The following is a 15,494-nucleotide window of genomic DNA, read 5'->3' on the forward strand; positions in this document are numbered from 1 at the left end:
AGGTTGGACCCCAAGTGCAGGAGAATATGGGGAGCAGTAAGAGGGAGGTAAGGGGGAACACTGAGATGGGAGAGTGGGAGGGGAGGGGATGGAGTCTTATGGACAGGAAATGAGGAAGGGGAATAACATTTCAAATGTAAGTAAAGAAATATATCTAATAAAAAATTTAAAAACTGAAAAGAGATTCCTAAATATTGGTTCTTAAGTTACTTTCTCTTTATATTCACCACTGTAATCTTGTCCATGGAATGTAGTTCCAAGCATTGAGATGGATCCTTCCCATTAGGTTAGTATTCTCTCTCAATACTATCATTCACATACCAGAAATGTGATTTTATTGTGAGGTTACGTTCTAATAAATTTAACAATGTGATGTAGTCATGACTTCTGATGTTGTAATTCATATGACTGGAATGGAAAATGTACTTAGCATTGCAAAGTTGCTGAAGTTACAAATAATCAAACATACAAAGAAATTTTACCTCAAATATTGTAAGGAAAATTTTATACTAGCAACAAATACCAGTGACCATAGCCTGAGCATACAAGTTACTTCAAATACTGTGTTCAGATATAATGGTACCGTTCTCCTGTCCTCTTATAGTAACAGAATGCATTTATATACAAATAAAAACTGTTTAAAATTATATTGAGTTATAGCTGTCTGATTAAATGTCTGAAACAGCTCAAGATAATTTAGTACTTGACATAAAACCACTGAATAGCTGATCAGTCACTCAATCTTCTGGCATGTGTCAAAGATATACAAGTCTGTAACCTGACAAACTTTATTTAGAGTACTCAAAACTCTAAAACTAATCTGAGGTATTCTAAAACCAGCTTATTTCCACTGAACTCTATTTCATCGGCATTTCGATGAGTTCATGTCAGGTCTTGCAAGAATAATATAACATTTGGGGATAAAGATACAACCTAGAAGACCTGTGCTGGAGGCTAAGATGGAGAAGATTTCCACAGCCATCATGATCTTTCCTTTAGTACTGTGGTAGACAGGGAGAAATGTGATCCAAACACTGAGGAACACCAGCATGCTGAAGGTCAAGAACTTGGCTTCGTTGAAGGTGTCAGGCAGGTTCCTGGCCATAAAAGCTACTGTGAAGCTCACTAGGGACAGAGCTCCAAGGTATCCCAGCACACAGTAGAAGGCTATTACTGAGCCCTTGTTGCACATAATAATGATATGACCATGTTCAGAGTGTGCATCTGTGTCCACAAATGGAGGAGATATTCCCAGCCAGACTCCACAGAGGACAATTTGTATTAGTGTACAGATGAGAATGATGAATTTCGGTGCTCCTGATATAAGCAACCACCTCAACCTTCTTCCTGGAGCTGTGCTCTTGAAGGCCAGGATGACTGTAGTGGTTTTTGCCAGACAGTAGAAACAGCCACTGTGAAAACAACTCCAAATGTGGTCTGCTGCAGGATGCAGGTGACTGCGTTGGGCTGACCAATGAATAGAAATGAGCAAAGAAAGCAGAAGGTGAGGGAGATGAGCAAGATGTAGCTGAGAGTACTGTTATTTGCCTTCACCACAGGAGTGTTTTGGTGCTTTACAAAAATCCCCAGGACAAATGAGGTGAGGATAGAAAAGCATAGGGCCATGCTGGTGAGTGTCATCCCCAAGGGGTTTTCATAAGCCAGAAATGTTACAGCTTTTTGGATGCAGAGTGTCTGATCTGTGTTGGCATACTGGTCCTCTGTACATTTCACACACTGTTCAATATCTGGCACGAAATGTATTGTGACATGATACTACAACCTCGACATCTTTCCTCTTTGTACACTACCACGCCTGAATGTTAATCATTCTGAAATGCAAGCCAAGTACGTTTTTGTGCATAGAAGGAAAGTAGGAACATGTTTCTTCTTTCAAGACTATACCTAATTAATTAAAATCATGTTAAAAAAAGCAAATGTGTTTTCTTTTTCATTCCTAATGTGTATTCATGGCACTTTTTTTCTTATCTCCTAATTAAAGCACTATATTTATTCTTATATATGGTATGCTATAGTAATTTGTGCTGAGGAATCTATGAAGGGAAATATTATTTACTGTTACATCTAGAACATTGAATCTTATGTTCTTTGCAGCATGAAGACACCTGTTGGACAGTATTACTATATTTGTCTCATGTGAGAGAAAGGTAATGACCCAAAAACATGCTGAGGTCTTTGGGAATCCCATTAATTGGTACGAAGGCATTATGAACTAGGAACCATCCAAATTTGTATTTCCAAAATATCATCTCTGGTGCTGGTTATTGTTTTCTTAACTTAGAACAAAATGAAGGCACGTTTGAAATGGGAATATCAAATGAGAAAATGCCTCCATATGGTTGGCCATAGGCAAGTCTGTGAGGTATTTTCTTAATGATTGTAGTTGGTGGTTCTCCCCACTTGTGGCCTTTGCCAACCTTGGAGATTCATCCTCAGTTATTTTAAAAATACATTAAATGGGCTATAGGGAGCAAGGTAGTAAGCAAGACCATGGGCTCTCCTTTAGTTTCTGCATCCAGATTTCTGCCTTGACTTTATTCTATAACTTCCCTTCATGATAAATTGTGAGCTGGAAGGTGAAGTAAATTCTTTTTTTAAAGTTGATTTGGCGAACTACATAATCAAATGTGAATATTGGAACAGTACAAAACACACTTTTTCTTGCACTAAGTTAGATTCCTAAAACCTAGACCCTTTTGGTTTAACTGAGGTACTAGGTAGTCATCTAAGTACCCCTCGGAAGATGATTTGCAGACTACCTAGGAAATGAAAGGAAAATACACTATGATAAAATGGGGAGCGTGACTTTACTTTATATGATTTAATTTCTACCACATAATGTTAATTTATTTTTAATTCATAGAAATTATTGATGGAGTGTGTTCATTATTCCAGCTTCCCCATTCCCATTTTGTAAGTTGGCAAGTTATCAACAGTATTTTGTGTAGTACTGAGACCCATGTGGTGTCTTCTGTCCACTTTAAATTATCTCTTTTACATGTAAAGTGTTTCAGTTTACCTTTGGGTACACATATTGATTAGCCTTTATGTACAGTTTTTGATATTACAGGCAGATATATGTTGTACTAAACTTGTTGACACTATGGCTGTTAAAATATTTCTTCCCCCTCTTTCACAATGTTTTAGAAACCTTGGATATATGATTTCGTGTGTTTTTTAGATATCGCTACTATTGGGACTGTGTCTACAACTCTAAATTTTGAGTGGTGGTGGTATTCTATAATGAACTCTATTGGTTGGAAAGTGATCTTCTTGATGATAGGTAGAGACTAAACTTAGCTGTGGGTATGACTATAACTCAGTTTCAAATAAAGATATACTATCTATCTTCACAAGCCCATGTTATGTCCAGATATGGAAATGATGAGCTCTATCAAGGTATGTGTAGTGACACAGAACCGATGGGATCATCCTGGCATGCTAGTTGTTACAATGGTTTATAAGTATCATAAGTGGGTAGGTCTGCTTGTTGCTTCTCTTCTTCAGAAGCTTGCATTATGCCTTCTGTTATGAAAGCTACTACTCAGGAGAAGTCATTTATGTCAGTCCTAGCTCAGGAGACTGGACCTGTTCATGAAGTGCTATGTATATTCAGCAATAGGAGCTTACCTTGCACCTCTTGGCCAGAACCCAGGTCAACAGAAGAGGCTATATACTTTGGTAGACTTTTGGATAGCCTTCAGCAACTAATCAAAAGAAGGCTTTTGTGACCTAATATTGGGGTATTGATTAGGCGGTCTTTGACTCGATCATGGACCATGGAGCAATATGTAGAATGTGCTACTTACACTACAAGTCATACCATTAAAAGTTGACTTTGCTTTTAATAGTTAATTGAAAATACTAATAGCTTCTCAGATGATGGGGGCTCTATATCTTAACCATACCGTTGACTTCATTTCTGCTCTTGGTGTCTCACTATGTGTCTCTGTATGCCTCTGTTTCTACCTTCTCCACCTCTTTCTCTCTCTCCCTTTTTCTTCATCTTTCCTGTGATGCCTCTGGATCAGAAGTAGTTTTGAGTGACAGCTAGAACATTGTAGTTTAGAATATACTTCCTTGCTCACCATGATTTTTTGAAGGGAATCTACTATGCTATGAGACTATGAGACCCTAAATAATTTCTTTTATATGCTGTCTTGGAAATCATTTTTTGTCACACTACTAGACAAGTTTTGAGACATAATTCATAAACATCCAAAATCACAAGCTCACCTCAAAAGAGGTGATAAAAAACCTAGAAGCCTGGAAATCTTAGCACAGCTTCCTGACAACATCACAGGGTGCATAGTGTCTCCAGAAATCTCACATGTTTCTTGTTGTGTCAGGGATCTGGGCTTATCTCTTTTTGCTTCAGTGAACTTTTATTTAAAAACGTTCTAAGTTGAATCCTTCCTGCTTCTATTCATGTTGGCAGCGAGTGTTCTAATGTATCTGGACATTTTCACAGAGTCTCTGAAGGCGATAAAAATGTTACATACTGAGATTAAGGATATTCACTGTGACATTTGTTACTTAAGCTGCTTTAGAGCTTCCTGTATCTTAATGACCTTCCCTCCATATTAGATGTTTTCTCTCTGAAATTCCCTCTATACCACAATAAGCTTCTTCATACATATTATCCAAAGTGTTGTGCTTAGACACCTTCTAATCTTCTGTCCACTAATCATCAGGAAGAAAACCTCTAGCTCAGTTTCTGCATGCTTTCTCGTTCTTTATGTCTCAGATATGTGATTTCTAGAACAGCAATAGGAACTTAAGATTACGTTGTGAAGAATTACCAAGGATTTGGGGTTGTCTCTATTACTTCATTGACTAACCCATTGAAAGATTATAGCATATATGTGGCTTGTGGCTTTTTACTTGACAGCTAGTGGTGAATCTGCCATGCATTGTCTCTCCATATAGGATTAGTCCAGTGAAATTCTATGTCTGCAAAGTACAGGCTCTGAAGCTTCAGCAGGTTTGGGTTTATTTATGTTCTCCCATTCTTCCTCTTCTACTCTTCTAATCAATTACAGACACGCACTCTCCAGTCCATGTTTTTTCATTATTATATTTTTTAATCATCTTTTCTCAGCATTATGAACCATTTGTAGTTTCCTGACTTCTATACATAGTCAATTTAAATCCATATCTTAAGTTTTAAAGAGTACATATACATATATATATATACACATATATATATATATGATTGTTTATGGCACTGTTATTTCTTTGTCTGCATTACCTCACGCAATTTTATTTGGATTAACATTCATTTTCCTGGGAGTGTATTATTTTCATATTCATAGATAAATTATTCTTTTATGTGGATATGTAGATAGTTTAATTATCCATTCATTAGTTGATGAATATGGAGGATATTTCATTGTCTTAAGTCTTGTAAGTAAAAGAGCTATTATCCAGGATGAGCATATGTACATAGAATAGGTTATAGATTATGTGTATTGGGTTGCTTTTGGAGATGATGCATGTGCTTGTTGATTTCTGACAACCTGACAGAAATGTATAAACATCTGGAAAAATAGTCTTACAAAAGGAAAAGCAACCATAAGGTTGACCTGTGGACAAGGTTTTGGTGTATTTTCTTGATTGATAATTGATGTGGGATTGGACAGCTCAGTGTGGGTGTGGCTACTACTGGACAATTGATATAACATTGTTTCAGAAAGCATCCTGGCCAAACATGTGAAGCAAGCATGTAAGTTCCATTATCCCATGGCTTCTTTGTAATTTTCTGCCCCTAACTTTCTGCTTTCTATTTTTAGCCTGATTTCCTAAAGTGGTGGAGTTTAAGCTCAGAGCTAAAACATGAAACAAAGAATTTCTTCCCTTAACTACAATTTTAATGTTTTATCAGAGCAATACAGCCCCAACCAAGACACTATTCATTTGGAAGGGAGTTCTTTTTACTTTCCAACAGGTTTTTCAATTTCTTACTTCAGTGTTGAAATCTTTCCGTGTACTCCAGTTCCACTCCATAGTTTTAATTATTATAAGGTGTATTCAGTTCCTATTATTTACTTCCTGAGGAGTTTGTTTTTATTTAAGAAGCATTTTCCTGAGTTAATATTGTGTATTGTTACTTTCCTGAATGTGTGCATCAGCTGTAGGATATTTCTGGTAAGGTCTTTAAGGTGTATTAGGCATATATCCTGTCTGTTTAAGCACAGATACTTTGAGTTTCTCTTTTCTATTCTGCACCTCCTTTGTCTATTTCATTGCCCTACTTCTCAAGATAAGATTTCAAAAAATTTAGATCAAAAGTAGATATTGAATAATATTTTCCTGTGCCTGATTTAGTAGAACTAGTTATAGTCTCTTTTCTGTGAATATTATGTTAGCCGTAGGATTTATTTGCCTTTCTCATGTCTAAAAATACCTACATCTCAAGGATGAAGCCAACATTACATGATTGTCATCACATTTGTATTGCATATAATGCACCATTATATTATGTGCACCATTGCATGCATGCATTGCATGTGTGATTATAATGTATACATAATAATAATTGTATATACATGGTTGAACTAGACATGGTTTCTATTCCTGCACAAACATCAGCAAAAGGAATCAAGTTGGGGAGGAAAGGGTTTATTCGGCTTACACTTCCATGCTGTTCATCCCAAAGGAAGTCAGGAGTAAAACTCAAGAACGTCAGGAAGTAGGAGTTGATGCAGAGGCCATGGAGGGATGTTTCTTACTGGCTTGCTTACCCTGGATTCCTCAGTTTGCTCTCTTGTAGAACCCAAGACTTCCAGCCTAGGGATGCTATCACGCACAAGAGGCCCTCCCTCCTTGATCACTAATTAAGAAAATACATTACAGCTGGATCTATGGAGGCATTTCTCCAACTGAGGCTCCTTTCTCTGTGTTAACTCTAGCTTGTGTCAAGTTGACCCACAAAACCAGTCAGTACAATGATATTCAAAAGATTGAACTATTAATTTTTGGGGTGTGGATTTTATTCAAGTAATACAATATTTACTGATTTAATAATTATACTCAGTCATATCTGACAATACTAAGAAACATTTATGATGTCCTTTAGTCATCTTATATCCTGGTTCAAACGTTTTTAAAAAGCCATGATGAACTCTTACATGTGTGTAGCATCACTTACTTCTTTCTGCAGGAATTTGCACATAACCCTAATTGTGCATCTCCACAGATTTTATTACCTACTTATTTGAACTACAGATATCAGGAAACAGGATTTTACATTGGAAGGATTTTATCCCTTATATTGTTATATATGAGACATATGAATCTATTAGTACCCATGTTGTTTGGATTGAATATTTTTACTATATGTTGGTCTGTGCCAGAAATGAGTATGCTATCAAGATTGGTCAAAATGTGGTATCAGATCCTTGGGCCTGGAATTACAAAGAGTTTCAAGCCATCATAGAATTAGTGGAGTTCAAACCCATTTCCACTAAAAGGGAAGATCCTTCGATTAACTACTAAGCCATCTCTCGAATGACTGAATTAATTAAGACAAATCTACTGTCTATTAATATCATATCTATTTCAGGATTTGTTCTGGGAATTTTAAAGTTGACCTTGTGACAGATTAATGGTTTTAATATATTGCAAATATAGGTCAAAAAGACTGGACAAAACTAGACATAATTATTTATATCTAGAATCCATTTTTTAAAATTCTGTGGAAAAATTTATTCTTAGCATCCTTTCACATTCTCAACAAGTATTAACTGAATTAAATATGGCTTGTAATCCTATAAATCCCTAAATGTAGAGTATAACAATGAGCTATATTGTTGAATATATCTATTAACTATGAGGACAATATCTTAAGAATGTATTCTGTGTACATCTCTTGTGCATGATTTTACCTTCAGTATGTAGATTAAAAACAGTGGTGAGAACCTCATCGTTAATGCACGCACTTGCCTGTTCCATTGGAAATTTCATTTTCTGGACATGGGACACAGTCAAAACAGCAAGCGGCTTTCCCTTCCTGAAGAGATTTTCTGAATACAGGACCACAACTTTCACTGCACACAGACACGGGAATCTGAGGATATTAGAGAAATGAGGACATAAAGAATTAGCCTGGTAACTATAGTACAGGATTGGGTAATAATGAATTTAATATTGTGCATGCTCATTCTATTTATTTATGTTAATTTATGATACTAAAATACACATTATCTATATATTATATATACTTATCAACAGAATAAAGTTATGTATATATACATACATACACACACACACACATATATATATGTATATATATATATATATATATATATATATATATATATATATAAACGTGCATAACCCTGGTAAGAATGTGCTAATTCTCGGAAAAGGTAAACACATTAAGAAACACTTGAACATGGAAAGTAAGTTTGTAACTTTATCATTAGATTCATCTTTTAATTTATGAGGAGGCATCAGTCTCACCAAGGCATTTTTCATGATTTTTACCTGTGTTCTCTACAGAATAGTGTAACATTCCACCCACCTGTTGCTCCACTCCTATGCTCCACTCTATCCTGTCCTCAGAAATCGACAATTGTTAACCAGGTGGAAAATATGGAGAAAATGTTCCTACTTTCACTTTATATGTAAGACCTTGTGGAAAATCCCAGAAGTTCAGAATGTCATAATCTATGTGCAATTTCTCTGAAGGATTCAAAGATATTGGATCTCCACCAGGATTCATGAATTTAATGTTCTTCAGCAGGGAGCTCAGCTACGGAAGATTTATGATTCATAATGGTAATTTTATAAGAGTCTGAATTATGTCACATTCACATATTCATTGATCCCAATTAACAATGAAATAACATTAGGCATATATGATTGTGTAATGTGTACACTTATATTTAATTGACATCATAAATACCGTAATAGTATTTTAACAGGATAGTTAGATAAATCTACTGTTGCTAATACATCCTAATGGTTTTCAGCACTGGTGAGCACTGGTGAGCATGGATATTTTGCATATATGACTGATAGTCTACAGGCATCTGGTTTTGTGTTATCAGTGTAAAATTGTCTGGGATATTTTGTACTCTGATTATGTCTATGTGAGTTTTTGTCATTTGGGTTAAGTGAGGTGTGAATACCCATCCTTAATTAAAGCAGGTTCATTTCATAATCTGTTCCTGAACTGAATATACTGAAGGGAGCCAGCTGTGTAATAGCATACTCATAGCTTACTGCTTTTCATTATGGAAGTTTATGTGGCAAGCTTCATTAAAATACTGTCAAATTGAGTCCATCCTGATCTGGTCTATAATGTCTTAGTTGAAGTAAAAGAAACCTTTTCTCATATATGACCTTTGTCCACATATTTTATGAGAGCAAATGTAACAAATTTAAGAAATAATCTATAGTTGATTAGTTGATACAATTTAATGAGATATTTTAAGAATATTTCACTTGCTGGTACTGTACAATTTTTAGGACCTTAAATATGATGCCACTCCTTTTCAAATATAAGAACAAGGTGGGAAAAGATTCTGATTTTACTGTTGAGAACCTTAGAAGGGTATGAGACTGACAGCACCTTTAACAGAAACATTTTTTTATCTTGGTTTTTATTTCTGTATGATTGGGAAGTTGACTCTCAATTTCACCCAGGTATAGATTTTTCTTCCAGTCAGTTAAATAGTCTAGAAAACTTGTCTTCTAGAAAGATCCCCATTGTATTTGTTTAGAGTATGTATGGGTCAATTTCAAAAAGTTACATTGGTGACAGTCTAGAGAATCAAAAGTAAAAGCATTACCTTCAAGGGGGGAAAATCCATGCTGCCTCCGTTTTTCATTCCTTGTAGGTCTCCTTTTTGTGTAAGCATCTTGTGCATGGTGTGGGCCACAGCGTATACAGCATTGTATACATGGTAACTGCCAGTACTTACAGCTATGTCAAAGTGGTACCAAGGTAACAATCCCAAGTTACCTCTAGATGAACAATTATTTAATGATTTACAGGTAGCATTAGATATTGCACAATCAAAGTAAATCTCCCACAGTCTGGCAAGAAAAATGTCATCTGGGTATTTGGAAGGTCTCACTGTCTTTACAAACTCTTTAAAAGTAGAAATATCACCCTGGCGTTGTGAAAAGATGAGAGTCCCATGGAATGAGTCAAGAATTAAATGTCTCATAGAAGTGACGACTTCCCACTGTGAAGTGGTCACCCAGATTCTCCATGGAAGTATATATTCCCATCTTCTAAACAACACACCTAAGGAAGAGTCAGTGTTAGCATAAACGATAACAACTTTGGCTGGGTATCTCATAATCCGAATATGGTATTCATAAGCGTTATCCAGGTCCATCATGTGAGTAACTGGGATAAATTCCATGAAGGCTACACAGACTGTGTTTCTTTCCATTTGTGGAATCAAGTCTGTGACAAAGTTAACACCATTCTCATCCTCTGAGATGACCAGCCCCACCCAATTCCATCTGAAATGGACAAACAATGAGACCATGCCTAAGGCCAAAGAAGATTCTTTGGCAGCCATCTGATACAAAAAAGGAAACTTCTCAGAGTTATTTATACTTGTTTCAAAAGGTCCAATGCTCAGCTGTAAAAATAAAATTAGGGATGGACATTAATGAGGAGGTTCTGGAAATCTGCATATGAAACAGTGACTTAAAGTTTAGAGATCCAAATTTTCATTTATAGTCAAGTCTAGTACTGAGATATGATTCTGGAAAATGAGTTGAAATACTCTATTTTATTGTAGACATGTGTGTATATCTTAAGGCCTGTATGTACATTTCAATCAGAAGAAATGTGAATATAGTAATATCTCAAAGTATGTAGCTTTAAAGTTATGTATTTTAAAGAATGTTTGGACAGCTGGTCCATTGACTCTCTCTCTCTCTCTCTGTGTGTGTGTGTGTGTGTGTGTGTGTGTGTGTGTGTGTGCATAAAAATGTGTGTGCCCAGCTTTCTACAGTGCATATAGCATATATATGCATGTGAAGGCTAAAAGAGGGCAGCAGGTGTTCTCTACTTTTTTCCACATATTCTTCTGAGGTAGGGTCTCTCTTCCTCCCTGGGCTTCATTTCTTTTGCCCTGGAGAGAAGTAAGGTGGACACAGGGATTATCTTTTATCTGGTTTGCTGTCATTAGAGTAAGTTTGAAGCTGGCATCCGAACTTTTATCCTCCTGGTTGCACTGTAATTTTTTGCTGTATTCTAGTCCAATACCATTATTTTGAATCATACAAAAATGAATCATTCCCTTATGATTTTTCATGGTACACAAATTATGGAATCAAATGAGAATATTTTCCTTTCTTCTCATGCATCTAATCTCACCTGTGGATATTTATAAAGACCCAAAAATATTCCAATTAAGGAAGAAATTTCCCATGTTTTTCCTGTGATTGCAGCCACAGATTTTTTCCTTGGTTTTGCATGTATAGTTTGGAATGAGTCTGTTCTGCCCTGTGAGCCACTTGAGTAAATTTATTACTGTCTCACTTTCAATGGACCCAGCACTGCGAATATTATATCCAAGCGTCATGTTAGGTAAAAGAATGGGGTTTCTGTTGATCTCCTCTATGGCAAAAGTTAAGGCCATCACATATTGGTAGTTTTGCGGGTTAATCCTGTGTAGAAAACATAGGGATCATTAGAACATTATCTCAAATCACCATTGGGTCGTTCAACTGAATACATTCACTTTTATGTAGTGAATGAACACACCCTCTCAGAGCTTCAATGTTTGAACTGCATCTTCTTTCCCAAGATTGCTCATGTGTCATTGGCACATGTTCCTGTCTTGTTTAGCAGCTCCTATGGGGACAAATGCCTTTGTAAATAATTGAGCATAGATGAGACTGATTTTTTTATTTCAAAGTTTTTCTTATTTACACGGTATGATACCTAAATAGTTGGTTTGTTACCCAGAGCTGATCTTAGAAAGCAAGTATTTTATGATTTTACATAAATTTATAAATTTGAATAAAGAAATTTATAAAAGAAAATTTACTAAAGCACAAACACAGTGCACCACAGAAAGGGAGATTTCAACACACCACTCTCATCAATGGACAAACCATGGAAACAGAAATTAAATGGAGAGAAAATGAAGCTAACAGAAATTATGAATCAAATGGATTTAACAGATATCTATAGAACATTTCATCCTAAAACAAAAGGATATACCTTCTTCTCAGCACAGCATGGTATCAAAATTGACCGAATAATGGGTCACAAAACAGGCCTCAATAGATACAAGGAGATTGAAATAATCCTATGCATTCTGTCAGAACACTATGGACTAAGATTGTTCTTCAATAACAACAAAAACATCAAAAATCCCACATACACATGGAAACTGAGCAATCCTTAACTCAATGACAACTTGGTCAAAGAAGACAGAAAGAAATTAATGACTTTTTAGAATTTAATGACAATGAAGGCACAATATAGCCAAACTTATGGAATACAATGAAAGCAGTGTTAATAACAGTTTTCAGTGCCTCAAAAATGGAGAGCGCTTAGACTTACAGTTTGTCAGCACACCTGAAAGCTCTAGAAGAAAAAGGGGCTAATTCACCCAAGAGAGTAGACAGCAGGAAATAATCAAACTCAAAGGTGAAATCAACCAAGTAGAAACAAAAAGAATTATTCACTGGGTCAACAAATCCAGGAGAAGGTTCTTTGAGATAAACCCTTAGCAAACAGAAAGCAGAGAGACGGTATCCAAATCAACAATATCATAAATGAAAAGGGAGACATAAGAAACTGAGAGAATTCAGAAAATTAAGATCCTACTGCAAAAGCCTATACTCAACAAAACTGGTAAATCTGGAAGAAATAGACAACTTTCTGGACAGATACCAGATAACAAAGTAATAAGAGGCTCAGATAAACCAACTAAACAGTCCCAAAACCCTTAAAGAAATAAAAGCAGTCATTAAAAGTCTACCAACAAAAAAAGTCCAGGACAAGATGGGCTTAGTGTATAATTCTACCAGACCTTCATAAAAGACCTAATATCAATAGTGTCCAAACAGTTCCACAAAATAGAAACAGAAAAAACACTACCCAATTCATTCTTTGAAGCCGTAATTATGCTTATACCTAATCCGCACAAAAACCCAACAAAGAGAAAACTTCAGACAAACTTCTCTTATGAATATTGATGTAAATTTACACAATAATATACATGGAAAACTAATCCAAGAACGCATCAAATCGTTCCTCCATCATGATCAAGTCTGCTTCATCACAGGGAGGCAAAGATATTTCAATATACAGAAATTCATCAATATACTCCACTACTTAAAAAACTCAAAGAACAAAACCACATAATCATCTCATTGGAAGCTGAGAAAGCATTTGACAAAATTCAACACCCCTTCATGTTAGAAGTCTTGGAAAGATAAGGAATTCAAGGTTTACATCTAAACAGTAAAAACAATATACAGCAAACTGGAAGCCAACATCAAATGAAATAGAGAGAAACTTGAAGCAATCCACTAAAAACAGGGGCTGGACAATGCTGCCTACTGTCCCTTTACCTCTTCAATATAGTACTTGAAGTTCTATTGAGAGCAAGTAGACAACACAATCAGGTCAAAGGGATAAATTTGAAAGGAAGAAGTCAAAATATCACTATTTGCAGATGATATGAATGTACACTTAAGGGACCCCAAAAATTCCATGAGAGAACTACTACAGCTGATAAACAACTTTAACAAATTGGCTGGTTATAAAATTAACTCAAACAAATCGGTAACCATCTTCTACTCAAAAGATAAACAAGCTAAGAAAGAAATTAGGGAAATGACACATTTCACAATAGCCACAAATGGTATAACTATTTGACTCTAACCAAACAAGGGAAAGATCTGTATGAAAAGAACTTCAAGTTTCTGAAAAGAAACCAAAGATCTCAGAAGATGGAACGATCTCCCATGCTCATGGATTGGCAGGTTAATACAGTAAAAATGCCCATTTTGCCAAAAGCGATCTACAAATTCAATGCAATCACCATAAAAATTCCAATGCAATTCTTCATAGAATTAGAAAGAGCAATTTGAAGATTCATTTGGAAAAGGAAAGACACCAGGATAATGAGAACTCTTCTCAACAATAAAAGAAGTTATGGGGGAATCACCATCCCTGACCTCAAGCTGTATTACACAGCAATAGTGATAAAAACTGCGTGTTATTTTACTACAGAGACAGGCAGGTAGATCAATGGAATTGAATTGAAGATCCAGAAATGAACTCACACAACTATGGTCACTTGATCTTGGACAAAGGAGCTAAAAATATCCATGCAAAAAGACAACCTTTTCAACAAATAGTGCTGGTTGAATTGAAGGTCAGCATGTAGAAGAATGCAAATTCACCCATTCTTTTCACCTTGTACAAAGCTCAAGTCCAAGTGGACCAAAGACCCCATATCAAACCAGATACACTGAAACTAATGGAAGAGAAAATGAGGAAGAGCCTCAAACACAAACGCACAGGGGCAAATTTCCTGAACAGAACACCAACGATGCATGTTCTAATATCAAAAATTGAGAAATGGGACCTCATAAAATTGAAAAGCTTCTGTAAGTCAAAGGACACTTTCAATAGGACAAAATGGCAACCAACAGATTTGGAAAATTCTTTACCAATTCTATATCTGATAGAAGGCTAATATTTAATTTATACAAACAAATCAAGACAGACTCCAAAGAATCAAATAATCCTATTAAAAATAAGGTAAAGACCTACACAAAGAGTTCTCAGCTGAGGAATATCAAATGGCTGAGAACTGTCTAAATAAATGTTCAACATCCTTAGTCATCAGGGAAATGCAAATCAAAACAATCCTGAGATGCCACCTCACACCTGTCAGAACAGCTAAGATCAATAATGCAGGTGACAACAGATGCTGGTGAGGATGAGGAGAAAGAGGAACACTCCATTGTTGGTGAGATTTCAAGCTGGTACAACCACTCTAGAAATCAGTCTGGGGGTTCCTCAGAAATATCACCATAGTACTAACTGAGGACCCAAATATACCAGTCAAGGGCATTCACCCAAAATATGCTCCAACATATAACAAGGACACATGTTCCACTATGTTCATAGCAGCCTTATTTAAAATATCCAGAAAATGGAAAGAACCTAAATGCCCTTCAACAGAGGAATGGATACAGAAAATGTTGCACATCTACACAATGGTGTACTACTCAGCAATCAAAAACAATGACTCCATTAAATTCATAGGGCAGTGGATGAAACTAGAAAATATCATCCTGAGTGAGGTAACTCATTCACAAAAGAAAATGCATGGTATACACTCACTGCTTGGTGTTTATTAGACCAAAAACCTGGAATACCTGAGAAAAAATCACAGATCATATGAAGTTCAAGAAGAAGGAAGGCCAAAATGCAGATGATTCATTCCTTTTTATAAAGGAGCACAAAATAC

General features: G+C 35.8%; 1 pseudogene; it reads right to left on the reverse strand.

The window, feature by feature from the left end:
* Positions 1-841: 841 nt before the first annotated feature.
* The window catches only part of Vmn2r116l-ps4 (vomeronasal 2, receptor 116 like, pseudogene 4), a 33,077-nt pseudogene continuing 18,424 nt past the window's right edge, over positions 842-15,494 (reverse strand).

This window comes from Rattus norvegicus, chromosome 12 (genome assembly GCF_036323735.1).
Source record: "Rattus norvegicus strain BN/NHsdMcwi chromosome 12, GRCr8, whole genome shotgun sequence".
In the NCBI taxonomy this organism is placed as follows: domain Eukaryota; kingdom Metazoa; phylum Chordata; class Mammalia; order Rodentia; family Muridae; genus Rattus; species Rattus norvegicus.